A 5,952-nucleotide genomic window follows, 5' to 3' on the forward strand; every position below is an offset into this window, starting at 1 on the left:
CTGGTGTTTGCTCATTTCATCCCTACACTGGTACAACACAAGTTCCCCTGCTGAGTTTTGATTGCAATGAGAAGGAAATCCTTTAGAATATATACATTTATGCTTAATTCAAATCCATGCAAAAACCATTGAGCACCTACTATGTGTGAAGTATAATGAGAACCCAAACTGTCTTTTATTTAATTCTTTCTTTCCCTGTTTAAGACCCTAGGCTAAGAATTTCATTACCTTATATATTTTGATTTGACTACTATGGGTATGCCCAGATGGCATGCAAAATATTAAGCATGCAGTCTTGCCATTTTGCCATTTGGCAGAAAAGAAAACTAAGAACTTGAAAGAATGAATGAACTTTTACTACCTAGTAAGAGCAAGTCGTCCGGGACTGTTTTATAATACTATAATTTATTCTGGACCTTTGCTACTCAAGATGAGTCCTATTTCTATATCTTTCTGTATTTCAGCTCTGTAGTATGTGCACAAGTGAGGGCATCTAGAAAGCTTTGGGTCAACTGTTCCAAGCAACCACATTTTATTAGAAATCTTCATTGCCTCCTTTTCACTGGCAGGAAATACTCAGAATTAAGATGACTGCTATTGACACTCACAACTAAACAGTGAACTGAACTCCTGGAACCCAGTTGCAGAGAGTGAGGAGTGATGAGCAAAGGGGTCAAGACAAGCCTAGTGAACCCCACAGAAACAGCTGACCTAAACAGGGGGAGCTCATGGACCCCAGACTGATAACTGAGAGGCTAGCATGGGACTGATCCAGACCCCCTGAGCATGGGTATCAGTGAGGAGGCCTGGGCAATCTATGGGGCCTCATGTATTTATCCCTGGTGTACAAATGGACTTTGGGAGCCTATTCCACATGGGTGGAGGGATGCTCTCTCAGCCTGGACACATGGGGGAGGGCCTCAGTCCTGCCCCCATGATATGACAGACTTTCGAGATCTACCATGGAGGATCTTACCCTCCCTGGGGAGCAGAGGGATGGGGGCTTGGGGGACTGAGGGTTGGGAGGGATGAGGGTAGGGAGAGAGAGCTGGGATTGACATATGAAACAAACTTGTTTCTAATTTAAATTTTAAAAAGTGGGATAAAAAGATGACTGCTGTTGACAGGAGCTGCCAACATCAGCAACACAGTCAGCTGTCTTCAGGTGCTCTACTGCCCCCTCCTTTCTTTGGAATACTGTGCCTTCATCCTCTCCTTAGTTTTCTGAGTCTGAAAGGGTTTTCTCAGGTCAAATCTGCACTTTCTAGAAGAAAATCCAGGGTACGACTTTATTTACACTGCTTCTATCCGGGAGCAGAAACACACACACAAGGCAATCCATCACGAATGAGGGTGTGCTTAAACTACATTCATAAGCAATAAATCTTCTTCATATTGTCTCATGCCCACATTCCCATTTCAAGTATTAGGAGGACTTTACTCCCTGTGAGTAAGAAAGGCTAATTTACAGGGTAGAAAATATGAGGAGAAAGGTAGATTTTAGGGGATTAGAAATTACATTAAAATACAAGCTGTGAAACATTTGATTTGGATGACATATACTCAAATGGAATATGGGCATTGGGTATAACTCATTGATCTCTCTGTGAGAACTCAAGCATGAACGATGGATGTAGCACAGAAAATAGTCAAAGTGTAGCATAAGCTAGGCACTGGATTCTGTCACCAATTAGGCTGGGTCGTGGAAGGGGGAGAAAAAAAGAAGGAATAAAGAGGGGAAGAAAAAGAAGGAGAGATTGAAAGGTACAGAGAGAGAGAGAGAGAGAGAGAGAGAGAGAGAGAGAGAGAGAGAGAGGAAGAGGGAGAGCAAAAACAAAGAACTTGACTAATTCTCAAAAACACAATGTTGTACATAGCAGATTACATAGAGAACCTAACTGTACATGCATTTGGGTTCCTCCAAACATTGTTGAGTCACAGAATCTGTTGTTTTGCTATCTTTGTAGCCTGTCCATTGATCATGTGTTAGGGAGAGAAGCATTCTGTTGTGTAGTTAAATATGCTAATGTGAACATTGTCCCCATCGAAACAAGTTTTGACCTCACAGTTGTTGGCTATTTTTGGAATCACTGAGAGGATGAAAATATATTCAAGAGTTGGCATATCAAAAGTGTCATCCAACATTAAAAATAAAAGAGGAACAACTCTCTGGAGTAAGATGAAGTCATCCACAAACCCCATTTCATGCTCAATGTCAAATTCAGCTTTGTATATATTTTTCTATATAGTTCTGTAGGAATGGCTTCCTCATAAATCTGCCAGCCACCTCTTAATTAAACTCTTTTAATCATAATAGTAAACCACCTCACTAGAGACAAAACGAGATTCACATCTTGAGCCATTAGACACAGGGTCAAAAACCAAGGCTGATTGCATGGTTTCAGTACTGCAGTACCATCCTCCAAATGTCCCCTGTTTACAGTGTGTTGTGACAAAGTAAAATCTATTTCAGCTGCTACGTAGTGATGGTTGCTATTTTGAAACATAAAAAGATACTGAAATACAAAAGGCCTTGAAGACCAGGGTAAGATCAGATAAAAGAAAAAAAAAAGGAAAAAGGAACAGGCATCCTGGGATGGTAACTACCCCGCCATGGACTGACAGGAAGGTTGTATATTTTTAGAATATACTGAAAGGAACGGTGCTTTTACTTAGGGTTTTATGGCTTACCACGAGATGCAATTTTCTGGCCTTATATGCAGTTGTAACAAAAGTCAGGGACGTTTTATGATAGCTGCCACAGTTCATAAATGATGGGATATACTAAAATATTTATAGAACTGTAAAATCTTGATTTCTCTCTGGTTTAGCAGATGGGGCTCTAAAACCAGTTCCCAGATTGTCACATTTCTTCACCCTTTGATGACAAAGAAGCCTGTTATCAGTGCTCTTCTCTGGAGAACAAGTCCACCAGTGTGAGTAGGGTCACACTCCCAGTCAATTATCTGGATTTGAGCAATGCCAATTAAGGAGGCTTTGAACAGAAATTATAATTACTCCAGACATACATCTTGGCATGTGGCTCTGGGCTCATGTAGATAAGATACCCTCTGATGTACTTTTTATCCATTCCCTTGTCTTCATTTCTGGGAAATTTCACTTCCAAAGCTGTTATCTCCCGCAGAGATAAGTATCACGCTGATATTAGACTAGTTTATTTAGGTGGTGGAGAGAATTTCTATTGTCATCTGAGTGCCTGTATCTCTTTAAAACTATGCTCTGGGATAAAATGGCTAGTACATGTAAGGGTACACAACCCAAGCATCCTTAAAATATAAGGAACATGTGTGAGAGAGATAAAGGTGAAGAAGTGACATTCATGGACTATAAAAGCTATGTTTATAGACTATTTTAAAGAATAATTATGGAAAAAGTAATCAAAAACAGTTTAGTAAAAAGTACTTAACTTATAAATGAAAGCTATATTAGACAGATAAATATATGGGGTAACTGATAGGCATTACAGGTAGATGGGTCGATGACAGGTAGATAGATATGTAGATAGCTAGATGGATGATACAGCAGGCAGACATATGTATCTATATGATACAAAAAATGATAGACATATAAATGATAGACAATAGAGTTGTTGATGGCTTGGTTAGATAGATTACTATAGGTGACAGACTAGATACATGAAAGAGTACAGTGGTCAGAGACCAATTACTCACTGAAAATTATGAGAAGTCTCTCCTAATGCTTTCAATTAAGTTGGATGAGTTGTATTCTTCCAGATAGAAGAATTGCATGTAAACATCTTAAATACATCAGATTTTCAGATGAAAATAATGTTGATACTCACATGGCTGGGAGATTTTCAGGACTAAGAATCATAAACTTTTCAGAACTCTGAGGTTTAGATCCTCAAGGTGAGTAGAGATAGAGGACTATGCATTCTGGACAAGAAGTTGCTGTTCAGTGAGTTGGTGAGTCAAGGCACTATCTCACTTCTTTGAGCTGAAGGAGGCTGTGGTTTAAACTATTACCTTGTGCAGCTACACTTCATATTTTATTTTAGAGTGTCAGAATTATCCTTAATGCAATATCACACAACAATCCTTTCTTTGTACATATCTATCAACAATGCCATTTTATTACAAAATGATTAAAACTTGCTACTAAATGATTTTAAAACAGCTTAAAATAAACTATATTAATCATGATGATATAGTAAATGCTAAGAAGATATTTGAATATCATTATGGAACTTCAAGTTATTTCTAGGGCAAAGATGGAGTGTGGGTGGTTCACATTGGAATAAAGATACCATGAATTCAAGGATATTGTGGAACATCCTATGTCAGAACATTCCATATGGTACATTCTTTATAGCGGCCTACAGGGATGCTTCAGTGGCATTGCACAATAAGAAGTTGATTTAATTGATTTTATCCAATGAAAATATTACAAAGGACACATGGGGGAAGACCTGTACAATGGCATGAAAGGATATTTTGAAACCTGGAGAATTAAAGTGAAATTCTAGGACCACATTAACATTCATTTTTATAGAACATAGTGCATTTTTAGTGTAGTCTAAGGAGATAAGTTCATACTTCAATGTAAGCATTTGTTTGTGATTTAATTGTTAATGTATCAACAATATACCTTAAATGTCTTTAAGCATAAAAACACATACAATATTACATACTGGCTTAGTGATAAAAATGTGGAGACTCTTGGTTTTGGGGGAAACCACATTTTCTCTATATAAGTTGGTTCCACAAGTCTTAGTTCAGTGTTCATGGTAATTTTATGAAACAAATGAATTACTAAAATAAAGAATAGATGTAAAATGTACTTAGTGAAAACCTGGATGTTTATACCTTGATTTTCTAAGCAACAAAAACCAATGAAGGACTTTAGTTAGAAGAGAGTATAAGGGAGAACTAGCTTCTGTAAGGCAAAGGACACAGTCAGCAAGACAAAAGGCAGCCCACAGAATGGGAAAAAATATTCACTAATCCCACATCTGACAGAGGGTTGATCTCCAAAATTTACAAAGAACTCAAGAAGCAAGTCTCCAAAACACCAAAGGATCCAATTAAAAGGAACTAAATAGAGAATTTTCAATAGAGGAGTCTAAAATGGCTGAGAGGCACTTGAGAAAATGCTCAACATCCTTAGCCATCTGGGAAATGCAAATCAAAACAACTCTGAGATACCATCTCACTCCTGTCAGAATGGCTAAAATCAAAAACACCAATGACAATTTATGCTGGAGAGGATGTGGTGAAAGGGGGACACTCCTCCATTGCTGGTGGGAATGCCAACTGGTTCAGCCACTTTGGAAATCTGTATGGAGATTCCTCAGAAAAATGGGAATAAACCTACCACAAGACCCAGCAACTCCACTCTTAGGCATATATCCAAAAGATGCCCATTCATACAACAAAGATGTCTGTTCCACTATGTTCATAGCAGCATTATTTGTAATAGCCAGAACTTGGAAGCAACCTAGATGTCCCTCAACCGAAGAGTGGATAGAGAAAATGTGGTACATTTACACAAGGGAGTACTATTCAGCAGAAAAAAACAATGGAATCCCGAGATTTGCAGGCAAATGGATGACACTAGAAGAAACCATCCTGAGTGAGGTAACCCAGTCACAAAAAGAGAAACATGGCATGTACTCTCTCATATATGGATTTTAGACATAGACCTGGGGAGTGCCAGCCTACAATCCCATGGCCAGATAGTCTGGGAAACAGAAACTTCATTCAGTGGCTGATGGAAGAAGAGGCACACTCCCATGGCTAAGCACTGAGCTGAACTCAAGAAAGCCAGTAACAGAGAGGGAGGACCGATGACCAAAGGGAATAAGACTGGGCTGGTTTAGCCCCCAGAAACAGCTGACCTGACAAAGGTTTACTCTTGAATCCCAGGCATCAGCCTGGGAATCCAGCATGGGACTGATCAAGACCCCCTGAA

Source organism: Mesocricetus auratus, unplaced genomic scaffold (assembly GCF_017639785.1).
Source record: "Mesocricetus auratus isolate SY011 unplaced genomic scaffold, BCM_Maur_2.0 Super-Scaffold_100013, whole genome shotgun sequence".
NCBI lineage: Eukaryota > Metazoa > Chordata > Mammalia > Rodentia > Cricetidae > Mesocricetus > Mesocricetus auratus.